This window comes from Hylobates moloch, unplaced genomic scaffold (assembly GCF_009828535.3).
Source record: "Hylobates moloch isolate HMO894 unplaced genomic scaffold, HMol_V3 SCAFFOLD_15, whole genome shotgun sequence".
Taxonomy (NCBI): Eukaryota; Metazoa; Chordata; class Mammalia; order Primates; family Hylobatidae; genus Hylobates; species Hylobates moloch.
The window spans coordinates 39598634-39616428 of NW_026652290.1; positions in this window are offsets into that span (position 1 = coordinate 39598634).

Sequence of the window (17795 nt, forward strand, 5' to 3'; positions counted from 1 at the left end):
ATATCAAAATTTAATATCAAATTTTATATTCTATAGATATATGTATGTTGGCATATATGTTTATTAGATTTTAAACTTTATATACTAAATAGATTCAGACCTTATATTCCCAGAACAGGCTTGAAAAATTATTTGGTTCCATTCAAACTTTGTGGATCACATTTTATGTATGGCAACCTACATGTGGGACCATGATGAAATGCTTCTTAGTTTGCACCTTACACAAAAACACCTCACTGACAGAATGAGTGCAGGCTGAAATTCAGTTCACTCTCTATTCACCATGCTTCATGTCTTTAAGCTGTATCAGGTGAGAGAGGAAAAGTTACTTTATTCTTCACAGAAAGCCATCAACTCACTAATTTAAGACCCCCCATGTCTAAGCCCTCAAGTCTGAGTCCTTCCAGAGAGTTAACTGTTTTCTAATTTGTACAATGACTTGATATAATTGGTGACCTCTTCTGTATTTTTAAACACAGATTTCCCATAATGGTTTACAAGTGTGGTGGAATATCAAACCCTATCAGCTCTTGGAATGGAAAAGAAGTTCTCAGACAAATCTAAGACCTACCAATAATAAAGACAAAAACAAAAAACCAACAACAAAAATGAAGAAAAAAGAAAAGAAACACATCCCTATTATAGTGAACAGAATTGGACTTTAAAGCAACTAAATTATACACTAAACAGAATTTTTATCAATATTTTCAAAATCAAAATAAAATGTAATGAAAATTCTAGAAGTAAACAGAATTAGAACTAAATAATATTTGTCTAGAAAAAATCTTACATGTGCTTAGAAGCAGATTGCATATAGCTGAAGAGAGGATCAGTCAACTGGAAGACGATTCTGTAGGAAATACTTAGAGTAAAGCACAGACAAAAAAGAATAAAAAATAATGAAAAGGGCATAAGAAATGTATTTGTGTGTGTGTGTATTTGTTATGCTGAAATATCGAATTCATTTTTATTGTAATCACAAAAGTCTAAGAAACAATGAGATAAAAGCAATATCTGAAAAGATACTGACTGAAAATTTTTAAAACTAGTGAGAGATATCAAGTTGCATATTTCAAAAGCACCATAAACCCTAAGCATAAATACCAGAAACAAACTAATGCAACTTTCAAAAAGAATATAAAAGAAAAAATATATAGACATATAAGAATCAAAGTACAGAAAACCAATGACAAATACTTAAAGAGTAGACAAGGCCAAGGATGAATTAAAAACCAAAAGGCACATTATTATCAAAGAAGTAATAGTAAGACTGGCAACTAGCTTCTTTTAAAAAATGGGAAGCCAGGAAACAATGAGGTGAAAGAAAATAAAAATAACCTGGTGAACTGGTAAACTGTTATTCTATACCCAGCTAAATGGTCCTTAAAAAAGTAAAAGTAAAATAAGGACGTTTTCATGTAAGAGAAAACAGAATGTACTGTTAGCAAACCCACAGAAAAAGTGATACTAAAGTAATTTTTTAGGCAGAAGGAAAATGAACCTAGGTGTAAACAGAAATGCAAGAAAGAATAAAGAGAAAAACAAAGGATAAATATTTTCATAAATCTATATAGATATTGACTGTACACAACAATAATAGCAATAACAAAATCATGTAGAGTTTAGATATACATAAATTTAAAATTCATGAAAATAACACAAGGAGCAGTATAGTTGAATTTAAAGAATTTAAGCCTCTTGCTTTGTCTGGGAAATGATAGGAATATCAATTTATGTTGAATAGTAATATATTCAAAAAGCATATTTAATCCCTACAGCTGGATATATGCAAAAATAAGATAAACATAATCTGTTAAAAATAAAATAGTTGTATAATACACACCAACTCACATATGCAAAAATAGAAAATTATTATCTATAATAACAACCAAAATTATTTTGAACAGAAAAAGTAAAAATATGTAAAAAACAAAAGAAATAAAATGCATTGTAGGATTCTTCATAGCTTATCTGTCAATAATATTTGTAAAATAATAATTTATCTAATATTGATGCAATCACAAATAATATTTGGCATAAAATCTAAGTATTTCATATTAGAAAATCACTGGATCATACTAAAATGGAATAATTAAAAATACAGTATAGAAAAACAAAGAAATAACAATAATAATACCAGTAAAAATTATGGAAGTCTAAATCATAAGGCACAACTAAAACTGTTGAAAATTATTGTCTCTGGGAACTGGAGACTAAAACAGAAAGGACAAGGTCCTGGTGAATTTTCATTGTAAGGCTTATGGAAATATTTGACTTTGGTGAAATGAAAAAATCAAATTCAAAGGAAAAAGAAATATAATGAATTTCTTCAGGAATGTGTACAAAAAAAGAACACAGACATTTCAGAAGCTCAGATAATTAAAAACACCAAAGATTAGTGATATTTCCTTTCAGCTAAGTACAAGAAATGAAATAGCTCCTTAGTTAGAAATTGTTGCGATGATTTCAACAGATAACAAAGAGAAAGAACAACTCTTTGATTTGAACTTTAGTTCTCTCTTTTAAGATTAACAGACTTTTCTTCAAAGTAGAAATGTTAGAATAATTTTCATTTGTATCCTATGAGAAGAAAGGAGACATATTAACTCCTTTCCAGAATCACTAACAAAGCCTCTGAAAGAGAAGTCCTTGAACCCTGTAGGAAAATAAATTACCAGACTCCAAAAGAAAGGAAGAAAATGTAATGTAGAAATTTTAGAACATTTGATAAATTTCTTCAAAATTTTTAAATAAACTTTGTGAATATTTTGAAAGTATATTACTTGTGAGTTAGCACACATTCATATTCCACATAGGACAAAGGGTAATCAGCTTTCTTCTGATGAGGGTTTGCCTTTTTACTTGAGAGGCCAAAACTTCTGCAAGGACTTTTGCCTACATTTTGTTTGTCATGTTGGATTATTTAGTCATTTATTCAACAATAAGCTATTGACTTTCCATCAAATGAGGCATAGGTGCAAGATACTAATGGTAAAGAGTAAAACATAAACAAACCCTCCCAGTAATAATATTACAATTTAGAGATGGAGGCAGATGGCTAAATAAATAATTACAATAAAATACATTACATCTTATGATATTGATGTATGAAATTTAATGGGAGAACCTAGCTGGGTCCTAAACAGTTTTGAGAAATGGTTCCCAGGGGAATAGAAATCTAAAAGACTTGAAGGATAAATGGGAACAAACGTGTCAGGCACAGAAAAAGGATACACTGAGTCACTGAAGTGAGGTGAGTGCAGCACATTTGAAAACAGCACTTGATGACCAAAGACTCTGGGATGAGGCACTGGCTTGTATCCTGGGCAACCAGCTATTTGCTTAGGTATAAAAACAGGGAAGACATGCTGAGAGGAGGCTATCATGAGTCTAGTCTGAGCATGTGAAGGGCTGTGATTTATATAGATCTATGTATTCAAGTTGGGAAATTAGTAGATTGCTGCATATCAGCTCTGGAAACTGTGAGTAGTTTTGGCATGAAAGAAGAGTTTGGGGAGCCATCAAGGTCTAGATAGGTATTAAAGCTACAGGAATAAATGAAAATTTTCAGCAGAGGTACTTGTGGAATCAGGACAGATCATAGCTTAAGATGGATTCTTGATGAACACTAACTTTAAGAGATTTTCAAGTGGATCCCCTGACTTAGAAGAAATTCAATGCTTGTTAAATCTATAAAACCATTGTCTCTTATGGTGAGGCCCATGCAATTTACATTCATATTAAAGCTTTGGAACCAGTGATCTGAGGGCTTGCTAAAGGGGAAAAACTCAAGAGAAGGTTCTAAAGGGAAGAATTAGGGAAATTTAAGGAAAAGTAACATTGTTTCAAAAAGAGGCAGTGGTCAATAATGACAAATGTGATTGAAAGTTTCAGTAAGAAAGGTAAGAATTGCCATTGTGTCAGACTCAGATATTTTGTGGGTATCTCTCTGGTAAATGCAGTTTCAGTGGCGTCAGGGAATCAGGACACAGACTGCCCTGAGTGAAGGGTGGGGATGGAGCAGGAGGGAAGAAGGTAGTTGGAGGAGAATGAGTAAGTAGTCTTGTAGACACTTTAAAGAAGCCTGGCCATACAAAGGTAACCAGAGATATGAAAGTGGCAGCAAAGTGGGGAGCCGTTTTCCAAGATGGGACAGGCTTGGATGTTCATGAGAAGACGTTGAGAGAAAGGAGTTAGTGATAGGGGGCTAGGCTTGATGAGGGATGGCATCCAGGGCTGATGTGGAGAAACTGGTATCTGAGAATACCAGACAGCCCATCTGTGGTGACAATAGAAAAGGAGGAAGATGGGTTGGATTTGAAAATCTCTCTGGCATTTGAAAATTTGACGGCAAGATTTTTCATATCTCTCTTCCATCAGATTATTTTACAATTATTTTGGAGTTTTTCTTTTTTCTCCTTCGGTTGAGTGTCTTCTTTTGTATGTGTGGTATTTATGTTAGGTTTCATTATCCAAGATTTGAGTCAGACAGCTTTTTAAGATGAACTGAGTGGTTAAAAAAAACAGTACTTTGAAATAAATTATGCAGCATAAAATTATCTGGTTCTGTTTTTTGTTTGTTTCTTACTTTTGTGGATGTCAACTGTAGATCAGAATATTCTTAGCATTAGTAATATGTGATTTTCACTAATTCTCAAAATATTCCTGATACTGTAATCTACTTTGTTTTAAAAGAAACTCTATCCATTGTCAATCTCTGGCAGAGAACAGATACTCAATGTACTTTCCACTCATGCAAGTCGCCTCCTGTTCGACCTTCTCTGTCTCAGTTCCTAAGTGGTATGAACGGCCTGGCCCACTGCAAGGTCCCCCTCCTGGTACCATGCTCTGCCTTTGTATTTTTATTAGAGGTGGGGTTTCACCGTGTTAGCCAGGATGGTCTCGATCTCCTGACCTCTTGATCCGCCCACCTCAGCCTCCCAAAGTGCTGGGATTACAGGTGTGAGCCATCGCACCCGGCCACTCAGTGTACATTTTTGAGTAAAGGAACAAACCAACCTCACCCCTTCCAATTCTTCCTCTAAATGCATCCCGCCTCTTATGTTTACACCTAGGTTTCTACCTGGGGTGACTGGGAGCCACATGCATAATTAACTTTTATAGACCCCCTGCTATTTGCCACGCATTATGCTAAGTCCTGAAACTTTAGGTTAATTAAAAATTATCTTCATCTCACTCCTCCCTCTCACCACCTGCATCCTCAGATTCTAACTCAAGCTAATTGTACTCATAAATGCCCCTGGGTCCTTGCCTTTCTGCCTCTAACCTCTCTGATACTGCTTGAGTCCGTTGCCTCATGGTCTCTCACGGGGCACCTGGCCAGCCTCCTATCTGAGCCCAGCCTGCTTTCTTTCCTCATTCCTCCTACCTGTTACATTCCTCTTAAAGTTATCTCCAAAAATATCCAACGCATTCATGTCACTGATCTGATTCTAAAATGTTGATTATTCTTAATTAGTTTTTGGATAAAAATCCTAAATTCAAATTCTAAATCCTAATTCCAGATTCGTTTTTTGGATAAACACTTTCTAGCTGAACCACCTTTATTCGGGCCTTCAGTGATCTGTCATTTCTCAGCTCCCTCCCAGGACACATCCCCTCTTGCCACCCTCACATTCTTGTAGCTCTCTAAGTCATTTCAAGTCCCACGTCTTTGCCTCTTTTTGGAATACCCTTTCCATCTTATTATCCTCCTCATAAATTTCTGCCCATCTTTTTTTTTGTGGAAAAAAAAAAAAAACAGAGCTTCGATCTTGTGTCCCAGGCTGGAGTGCAGTAGTGCGGTCTCTGCTCATTGCAACCTCTGCCTCCTGGGTTCATGCGGTTCTGCTACCTCAGTCTCCTGAGTAGCCGGGATTACAGGTGTGCACCACCATGCCTGGCTGATTTTTGTATTTTTATTAGAGACCGGGTTTCACTATGTTGGCCAGTCTGGTCTTGAACTCCTGACCTCAGGGGATCTGCTCACCTTGGCCTCCCAAAGTGCTGGGATTACAGGCATGTGCCACCATCCTTGGCTAAGTTTTGTATTTTCAGTAGAGACGGAGTTTTATCATGTTGGCCAGGCTGGTCTCAAACTCCTGACCTCAGGTGATCCGCCCACCTCGGCCTCCCAAAGTGCTGGGATTATAGGAGTGAGCCACTGCCCCTGGCCTCTGCCTATCCTTTAAATTCCAGATCAAATATCACCTCTTCAGTGGAACTTGCCTCTTTTCCCAGGTGCAATTACTTCATATTTCAGCAGTGACAGTCACCATGGTGTGCACTTTTATTTGCCTGAACAATGAATTAAGTGGTTCCTCCAAGCCGGGGACATCGCCACCCATTATGTTTCCTGTGTCTAGAAGAATATTTCTCACCTTCGATGTTACATTAATTTTCTAGGGCTTCCTTAACAAAGTACCACACATGGGGTGGCTCAAATACCATTTATATTCCCACAGTTCTGTAGGGTAGAAGTTTGAGATTAAGGTGTTGGCAGAGTTGGCTCATTCCAAGCGAGGGATGTGAGGGAAGGATCTGTTTCAAGCCTCTCACCTCGGCTTGTAGATGACCTGTCTTCTCCTCGTGTCTACTCACATCATCTTCTGTCTATGCATGTCTGTCTGTGCCCAAGTTTCCCCATTTTACAAGAACACAAGCCATATAAGATTAGTGGTCCACCTTACTCAATATTTAAGGAAAAACAAGAGGATTTTTCTTATCTGATCTTAATTACATCTGCAAGCACCCTATTTTCAGATAAGTTCACTTTCTGAGGTACTAGGGGTTAAGACTTCAACACAGGTGTGAGGGCATATAATTCCATCCGTAGCAAATATGCTCAATGTGTGTTGAATTACTGAATGACTGCCTGATGAAGGATTAATGAATAAAGAGCTACCACTCTTTCCTTTGAAATATACCTCATATTTTCCTTTCTTTCTCAATCCCACGTGCTGTTTTCTTCACTGTTTTACTAAAATGGCTTTTAGTGATCTCTGCTATTTTGCCATATTTGCCAATCTATTCTTCATAGAGCTGTTAGACTATTCTATCATAAATACTCTCTACATCGGCTCGTTTGTCTGCTTAAGGCTCTACCATGGCTTACTTTCTCTTGTTTTTGTTGGTAATTGCCCTCTTGAGTTTCAAGAAAAATCGTAATCTGAATCTCTCAAGTTCATTATGCTGCAGGCAGTTGATACATTTGACTTACATGAATAACTATCAATAACCTGTATAAGTAAACTGAGATGATGAGGCCTTGAGAGAAACAAGGATGTAAAAATTGACCAATTATTTAGGTAGACATAATCTCGAAGTAGACCTGGGGAGTTTCTGGGGACCAGGAGGCAGAATAACCTATCAATCAGAAAAATTTGATAATAAACAAATAGACAAAGTCAACAGAGTGACAGGAGGTCTGGAAAAAGTAGCAATACGTCTCAAAAGGTGAGTGAAACTCAGAAACAGGCAATCCAAAGACAGACGAAATTCTGAACTCCAAGTAGGTAGCCACGACAGGAAAGTGCATCTGTGGATTTAGAAGCATGAGCCATCAACTGCACCTGAGAAAACAAACAAAACAGAGCTCAGTGCCAGTGAATTAAGCACAAGGGAGCCAGGTGAGAGTGATGGGTACAGTCAACCCAGTCCATTTAAGCTGGACATAATATGAACAAAGTAGTAACACAGGAATGTTAGTGAGAAACTATGCTTATATAATCAATTTTCCTTCTCAACCAGAAAAGAAAAAAAATAATTAGCAATATTATGTTTGTGACAAATTTTGGGGAAATCCAGAGGTTTTCTAGTCTGAAAAATTTACCACCCAGGGTGACACATTTCTGATATGAGAGTGAATATGCCCTAAAATATCTGTAAATTTTTGTGAAAAGCAATCACGGTCTTGCTGGAAATGTAGCACAGCAGACGGGAAGAGTAGACACAGATTTTCAGGATAATTTCCCAGCTCCTCGTATGAGCTATTAGTCCCTTTTAGGCCTTAGGGTCTCTTCTACAAAAAGGGGGAAACGGTTCCTGAGCTGTACTGTTAGCTTATGCGATTGTCTTAAGAATCAAATGAAATAACATATGTGAAAATTGCTGCATTGACTAGAAGGTACATTTCAAAAGCATGCCGCCATGTCACCATCACAGATAACAGCTTAGAAGTGGGTAATAGTGAAATACTAGTAATACGAGGACTATTATTTGAAATCTTTGCTGCTTAAAGGAAAATTCGACCACAAAGAGGTATGTGCTTTTCCACCATTCTTCCTTGGCTTTATAAAGGTTTGGCCCTTGTCCAAGGGTGCAGCAGCTTTAGAGGAATGACTGAGATGAACGAAGGGCGAGAGGTGTTGCAGGAAGAGGAGGCACGCTGTGAGGACTCTTCTCCCTCCGGTCTATCCCGTCCCCCAGCTCCCTCGGGTGCATCTCTTCCAGTGCGAGCTCCGCTCCTCTGCCAGTTCAACAGTGACAATATGAGATATCGCATCTGAAGAAGCACAGCCAAATATTTGATTTGGACGATTACACTGAAGATGCCTCATCACAACTGTGGGTGCCCAGATTACCAACTCCTTGCTCTTGGCTTCGGTACATTTTGCAGTGAGTACAAACTGCATAGAAGAGCTCGTTACAACACTGATGGAAGCGATCCCAAATGGCTGATGTGGAGTGTCTTGTTTGGGGAAGAGTTCACTGATGAGGAATAAGCTGAGGAGGCAAGATGCTGTTGTTTTTCCTGTCAAGGCAAATGGTACTAAGAACATGGCAAGCGTTTTTTTATTTTTTTTTTCCTTTCTAACTTGGATTCAGAAATTCTTGGCGATGATAAAGCAATTGCTTTTCAGGGGAGATCACAGAGGAATAGTCACAATGACTCTTACCCTTCTCCCCTTGACATGTGATTGTCTCCATTTCAGAGAGCGTCAGGGATGAAAATTACAGACCTGGGAGGGGTCTAGGTTTGGCTGTCTCCAGCACCCTGCTGTTTTCGTGTTTCTCTGTGATTGAAACATAAACAAAACCATTGTGCATAATTAGCACCAAATAATACCTTCTTTATGTTTTTATTCCACAAGGCATAATATCACTTAAACTTTATGCAGATACCCTCAGAGTTCCCGAAAGAAGAAAGCAGCTCAGAACTTCAGATTTTCTTACATCTGCTTGAAATGAAAGGTACACTGTGTTTTCATTTTAAAAGCATAAAAATAAATTTATCTTTCAAAAGTATCCAATCTTTCTGTCATTAAAGCTTCAGTGACAATAGTAATGCCTGTAAAGTACAGGAATTTTGTTGAAATGCAAGATTGGTGATGCTTTGGTCACTATACACATACATACAGAGACCTCATACACACTACATTAATTATATAAGAACAAAAACAGAGGTGCCTTCATCAATGCACAATTATGATGAGGTCCACATTTTATATCTACAGTTGTTTATGCTTGCAGGTATTCACATACATATGCATTTGCATATATACAGAAGTATATGCACATGCAAACTTGTCTATATATCTAAATTGAAGTCTTTTGTCTAGAAATGAAAATTGAAGTGGTCAAATGTGTGTGTGTGTGTGTGTGTTTTAATAAAATTATTTCCCTCTCAACTTTCATAGCATCCCCTGAAAACAATCAAGTCGTATGAGAGGATTCTGGATAATATGCTTCTGCTTTTCAGTTAGTTCGTTAGCCCCGTGCTAATCATGCTGAGGTCATAGGTTCAGTCCCCAGGTGGGCCATTTACATTTGCTTTGCTCCAAAGCACCAGGCTGCACTTCCTCCCCCACATCAGACATGATGAATGCACTGCACGGGGTTTGGAGGTTAGCATGCAAGCTCTGGAATTAGACTCCATGGATTCAAAGCCCAGCTTTCCATCTCTTAGCTGTGTGACTTCACGCAAGTTACTCAACCACCATAAGCCTCCATCTCCTTATCTGTAAAATTGGAATAAAAATTGTATTTATCTCATTTAAATGTTGTAGAAACTAAATAAGATACCATGGGGCAGAGCTTAGCACAGTGTCTCAGGGCTGAATAAACAAGGATGACTGGAGGACAGGCTCTGGGGACGAGGGTGGAGCCTGGGGAGAGGTTGGGGAGGTATTGATGACCACAGTTAGTCACAGCAGTACTAAGATTTTATGTTGAATGGATCCTGTAAATTCCATCTAGTAATCATGATTCAGTAGCAAATTTGAAACCCAGGATTATGAGCTTAAAGAAGGGGTCCCTCTAAATCCCAAATAAATAAAACAATGTCTAGCTTATTTCCCACCCTTTTACTCCTTATTATTTGTGAGTTTCCAAAAAGGAATTCTACAGCATAAAGCTCTATTCAACCTTTTGTGAAAAAGTGAAAACACCAACATATTTAGTATCAATTTCAAAAAATATATAGTGAGCTTGTTAAAGAGAAATGTATGCACAATAGAAAGTTAATTAACTGTATCTTTCATGCATTTCTATTTTAACTCTACCTCTCTACTGAGTCTTTTCCACCAAAATTTCTTCCCTAATTTCGTCAACTCCCATAGAAGGCTAGCTCTAGAACTTTTGGTAGGAGATTAAGTCAGATTTAATTATTTTATCCAAAGTCCTAATTCATTGTAACTATGTTAAGACAATAAATAAGAAATCATGGTAAGCCCAAATATTTTCCAGACTTAAGTACGTAGTTTGCCTATGCGACCAGTTACCTGATATCATTAAAACAGGGCCCGGATTCGTGTTCGGCTGGAGATGTGCTGTGAGCCCAGACTCTCTTATTTTTTTTCTGCGTTTATTTGTGTTGATGAGTGCTGCAATTTCTTTTCACAGTTTTAGTTTGTGTTGGTTCTTTAGATTAATTTTGCCATATGGTTCTGATTTCTTCCCCAGAGAAATCAAGGTCACATATAAACAAAACCTCAGCTTGTTAAAAAGTAAGGAAAAATTAAACCAATCATTTCCCATCATTTTCCACCTTTATATTTGTTTCTCCTGCTCAGATAATCATTTAAATAAAATCAACCTCTGATATTATAATTGTACATTTTATTAGATGTAACATCATCTAAGTCTTAAAAATTATCTTATAGAAGCAACAGCATCTCAGAGACATACTTTCTAGCTCTTACTAGAATCTCTTCACAGAGATTCTATTCTCTATGTACAACATTGTTATCTCAAAAAGGCCCAGTGCAATTAAAAATATGTTCAAATTACCGATCTTCATACATTTTACAACTATGTCTTTGTTGACTACACAAAAGCATCCTTCTTTATATTTCTTCACCATAATTTTCTCTAAACTTTTGTTTATTCATTGTTTTCCTTTGTAATACTAAAATAAAACAAAAATGAAATTTAAAAAACAGAATCTCTATTGTTCTTTAATAAAACCAAATAATAAAAATTTTCATTACCTCCTTACCTAATACTGAAATATCAAACTTTTCAAATCAGATTATAGACAAAATTTATGAAAGGATAGCACTTGTTTTCAACCCAAAGTATTAATTTCTGTACTGCTAATAAATATAATTAATATCTAACTGGGGTCATAGAAATAATTGTAGAAATGAGAAAAGTTTCTGAATGTGGATTCATCTTCATTTTTTAATAGTAAAGAAATAAATACAACTATTATGAGATGTTGTTTACTGAGACACTGGTTATTCCCTCGAAAGTTTTCCTGACAGTTTAATGAGGGCCCCTGAAAATAGCATCTGATATATTAGATTTACAATGACCACACAGGGGAGTAAGAGCAATACATCTTGGGGTAGACAGGGCCAGATTTCTCCCCTCCATTTTCCCCCTGCCCCCCAACTCTGCTAAAGCTTAGCTAGGAAGACCTGTAGGTATCTGCTGTCACCAATAACTGTGTTCTGATTGCACTATGGACACAGCAAAGCAGAACCCTGAGCCTATGGGGAGTCAATAAAGGATGCAGGAGAATGTGAGCGCATCCCAAAGACCAGTGCAGTGCCTCCCCACTGCCTTCTTCGGTTGGGATCCATGATGGCAGTGCCCATTTCCCCAGGCAGGCTCTATATGATCTTCCAGATACGATAAGTTAGGAGCAGGAGGATGTACCAAAACAATATTTTAATAGAGAACAATCTGACACTAATTTGGGGACTGAAACAAGAAGGAATCTAGTACAAATCAATACCCTTTCTACTGGTACATTTCAGTCATGAGCCAAGGTTGTAAAACAGGGTTATTATTTATAACAACTATAAAGTGGATTCTTTATTCATTTCAAACTTCAATTTTTAACCCACAAATGTTGTTCACAGCAAAAAAGGAATAAACACATGAATAGTATTTAATGGTAAATAATAGTTCAAGGGAGAGCATAAAGCTACAGGAAAAGTGGTAAAGCTTCTCTTAAGGCTAAATGACTGTTGGAAAGTGGATTCTAAGTACTCAGAGAGATATGGTATTGCTGAAGTCAAGAGCAGCTGAGAAGACATTTTCTATATCCATCAGTGGCTGGAGTGGCTTTGGATGGTCTTCCCTGCTATACAGCACTTACCGTATTGCGATGATCAATAAATATTAATGGCAGATGAAAAATGCATGAAGAATAGACAGAAGCCTAGTGCCAGAGGAGAGGAATTGAGAACTCAACAGTGCTTTCACTTCCATTTTAAGCTGGATAAATATAAAGAGTTGGAGTAGTGTGAGGAAATCCTCAAAACTGAAATGATGGGATGGAAGAGAACAGGAAACTAAGAACAGCTTTTAATTATTCTAAACCTACTTATCACCACTTTATATTTTGAAAAAATGCTTCATAATGATGTATTCCTTCCAATAATGCTGTGAACAGGAGGAAAAAGGCAGATAAATCAAAGGGCAACAGACGATCAAAATTGTGGAGGACTGAGTTCAACCATGGGAAAAATTTAAAAAAAAGAGAAAAAGAGAATAAAACATAAAATACATACTATACTTAAGCATGATAAATAAAATTTAATATGCAAACACCAGAGAAGAAAAGAAAACACGGAATAAGAACAGAAATTTGCTCTAAGTTCTCGTTTTGTTTTCTAAATTGGCACCGAAGGGCATACTTAATGAGACTTTTGGTAGAGAGAAGAAAAAGTGTTTACTGTCACTTTAAGCAAAATACAGACTTCCCAAGGGATGACTCTTCCTGCAACCAGGTCCTTGCATCATTCGTTGGAGTTCTGAAATTCTGGGTGTTCTGGAGCCAATGTGCTGATGTGAAAGAGCATGGGGAAAAAAAGGCTACCAACCAGCAAGAGAGCAGATGCTTGATTTACAGATAATCATCGTTAGCAAACCATGGCTGAAAGTTACACAGATTAGAACTATGGCTAATTCCTGTCTTGAGAACCTCATTTGTTTTGTGTGTATCTGTTTGCTTGTTTTTATAATTTTTTTTATAGAGAGAGTCATGAGATCTTTGCTATAGAAGGAGATAAAGGAAAGGGTAAGAGAAAGCAATCAGAAAGTTTTTAAAGAACATAAAAGTACATCAATGGATTTCTTTACTTTGGTAAAGCATTTATTGAGATAATAATTATAATATAATAATGTTATTATTTACTGTTTTAACTCCTAATGTTTCATCAGAACTAGTATGCCCAGCCACAACTACCACTGAACTCTTTACACATACCAAGATGTATTTAACAAAGAACAATTTGGTTCTTTAATTAATCAATTAAATAAATGACGGTGGTGATAATGGTAATGATAATGTTGATTTCTTTTATAAATGATGCCTGTGGTGATCATTTTAATGCCTAAAAATAGAATGGCTGGGTCAAAGACTACAGAGTTGTTACCAAAGTGAGAAAGCAAAAAGATGTCAGCAATAAAGTTTCTTTCATGCCAGTTAGAATAAAGTTTCTTTCATGCCACTTAGAATGGCAATCATTATTAAGTCAAGAAACAGGTCGGGCTCAGTGGCTCACACTTTGGGAGGTGAAGGCAGGTAGATCACGAGGTCAGGAGATCGAGGTCATCCTGGCCAACATGGTGAAACCTTGTCTCTACTAAAATACAAAAAAAAAAAAAAAAAATTAAGCTGGACATGGTGGCACACACCTGTAGTCCCAGCTACTCGGGAGGCTGAGGCAGGGGAATCACTTGAACCTGGGAGGCAGAGGTTGCAGTGAGCTGGGATCATGCCACTGCACTCCAGCCTGGTGACAGAGCAAGACTCCACCAAAAAAACAAAAAAAGAAAAGAAAAGAAAGCAAACAACAGATGCTGGAGAGAATGTGGAGAAATAGGAAAGCTTTTACACTGTTGGTGGGAAGGTAAATTAGTTCCACTATTGCGGATGACAGTGTGGTGATTCCTCAAGGATCTAGAACAAGAAATACCATTTGACCCAGTAATCCCATTACTGGGCATATACCCAAAGGATTATAAATCATTCTACTATAAAGACACAGGCACACATATGTTTATTGCAGCACTATTCACAATAGCGAAGACTTGGAACCAACCCAAATGCCCACCAATGATAGACTGGATGTCCAAATTAAATGGAACTAGCCTGGCTCCCTTCAGGTGGATGAGAGTGATTTTTGCATGTTGAAAGAAAAATAAACAACAAAAAATAGTAATGATAAGAGCATATGCTGATTTTCATGAGTGCTTCTTACCAAATATTTTCAGTTTTTCTCATTGCACTTGTTGGTCCCACTGGAGTTGGCTGGGGCAGTGTGATGAGCTATGACTGATGAGCTGTGAGCAGATATGATGATGCATGGCACTTTGGGGCCAGACCATTAAAGTGCAGGTAAAATTCTCTCCCGAATTATCTGCCAGTTGAGATGGTGGTTGCTTAATCACTCAGGGTCCTGGAGTGAGGCAGCCTGGGGCAGAGTCCTCAGCCATATTGTGGTGCTGCATATGCAGCATGAGCGAGAAATAAAACTTCTTTCTTTGTTTTTTAAGCGGACAGATACACTGGTCGTTTGCCACCATGGAATAACCTGGTTTATTCTAGCTTATTAGTAAGAGCTCAGTACTGAAAAGAGAAATGATAATGACAAAAGTTGTAATGAGTAATAATACTAATATATATGTGTGTGTATATATATGTATATATATGTGTATATATGTGTGTATATATGTATAGATGTGTGTATATATGTGTATATATGTGTATATATGTGTGTATATATGTGTATATATGTGTGTATATATGTGTATATATGTATATATATGTGTATATATGTAGATACATATGTGTATATATATGTAGATACATATGTTTGTATATATATATATGAGACAGGATCTTACTTTGTCACTCAGGCTGGAGTACAGTGGCACAATCTCAGCTCACTGCAACATCTGCCTCCCAGGTTCAAGCGATTCTCCCACCTCAGCCTCCAGAGTAGCTGGGATTACAGGTGTGCGCCACCACACCTGGCTAATTTTTGTATTTTTTGGTGGAGACGGGGTTTCACCATATTGGCCAGGCTGGTCTTGAACTCCTGACCTCAAGTGATCCACCTGCCTCAGGCTCCCAACTAATATATTAGTTTATTATTATTAATTATAGCCTCTTACTTTACAAAATTATATTTATTTATTAATTGTAGCCTCTTACCTTACTTTACAAAAATTTGTTTTGTTTACAAATACCTCTCATTACACAGTTGGAAATGCATGTCTTCCTTGATATTAATGCATCAATGGTGATTTTTAAATTTCAGGCCTTACTTTGAATATATCATCTCAAACCAGATGTTCCTTCATCTTATTAAACGCACTATCTTTTTGGAAGATAGTATCGTAACATTGATGAAAAGCCTTAAAGTATAAGTACCACTTTAAAGGATGGACCTCTGATATGTCTAAAAGCTGGACTTGGTGTAACTGGGAAACTGACATTTCCTTTACCCAATCTCAGATGAAATACTTAGGAGTGTGTGGGGTTATTTAGACAAGATTTTTGTACTTGGAGAGTAGAACATAGTTAAAATATAAAGAATATTCAAGTGACATGGAAAATTTGCGACAGCATAAACACCCGATGACATTAGCAAAAGGCACCTCTTATGCCTGATGAACTCCCATTCAACAGCCGACGTCCACATCCATATATGCTGGTGGGGAACGTGACAGACTTAGGAAGCTGGACTTTTCTTAAGATGTTCTGTGTTTCCTTCATTAAAAACTGCCTTAGTAAGTATTTTTCATACAAAATAAACTTATGTAAAGAACAGGGAACCCTTGTATCTTGTTGGTGGGAAGGTAATTTAATGTAGTCATTAGGAAAAACTGTCTGAAGATTTCTCATCTTAAACATAATTATTTTATAATTTGTATTTGATCATTTCATTGTCTCAACTTCTTGGGAGGGGATACATTCCGTATTTCTTGTTTGCGTGACTTCTTGGATGAGTTTTTATGTTAATTTCTTAACTTATGGTTTTCTGTTACTTTGCAGGAAGTTTAATTTCAAATCTCAAACCCATGTGGGGCAGTATCATGGTTATAAATTCTCAGCGGATGACATTTTTTCCAGGCAAAGCTCAGACCAAGACAAGTTTCATTAATTTTCTTACCTTATTGAATGACGAATTTCCTTTTTCTAGTCTACATTTTTGCTAAAGACAGGTCCATACCCAGCTTTAGGTCAGTGCCTCAGCTCCAAGCCTATCTTATCTTCTTCACTTCCTTACCATTGAAATACACATAGCTTGGTTACACAGACAAGCAAATGCCATCAGGAATATTAACGCATCAATATTATTTATCATTTAGATTTTGTTTCTCGATGTTTCAGGCTTTATGGATTTTTCTTTATTTGTTGTAATGTCAGCCATATATTTAAGATACTGTCAGTTACATTTTATTAACATAGTTTGATTTATTTAGGTTTGTTACATAGGTACACACATGCCGTGGTGGTTTGTTGCACCCATCAACCCGTCATCTACATTAAGTATTTCTCCTAATGCTATCCCTCCCCTAGCCCCTCACACCCAACAGGCTCTGGAGTGTGATGTTCCCCTCCCTGTATCTATGTGTTCTCTCATTGTTCAGCTCCCATTTATGAGTAAGAACATGTGGTGATTGGTTTTCTGTTTCTTTGTTCGTTTGCTGAGAATGATGGTTTCCAGCTTCATCTGTGTCTCTGCAAAGGACATGACTCATTCTTTTTTATGGCTGAATAGTATTCCAGAGTGTATATGTGCCACATTTTCTGTATCCAGTCTATCATTGATTTATCTACTTATAGCTCTTCCTTGAACAAGGGCAGAGTTCACATGTAATGTACTGGACACCAGCAGCAGCATAGGCAATTTCTGTCTGCTCCAGATCTCTGACCACTGGGTGAGGGCTGAATCCTTCTCTTGGATATAGAAAGGGCTGTTGTACACAGTGCACAACTGAAAAGACCCTCTCTAGAGATCAGAGAGTGAACCAGGACAACACTGTATTCCAGAGGTATCAGACTCCCCAAACTCTGTCTGATGCTCTGACACTCTGTGGAAGATGGCCTGATTCTATGACAATCTCATCCAGTAGAGCAATTCCAAGCAACCCTTCTTCTCTTCCAATCCCCAATCCAATGCCAGACTGTCTCAGGGTATCAGTTTTGTTTTTCATCATTAACCCCTCACAGTGGGGGAAGACTTGTCATAGTTTAAACTTTGAAGACAGGGAGTAAAGAAAGTACCTTGCTATGGGCTGAATTGTATCCCTCTAAAAGAAAGTTGTTGGAGTTCTAAACTCCAGAATCTGAAAATGTGACCTTATTTGAAGAGAGGTACTTATAGAGG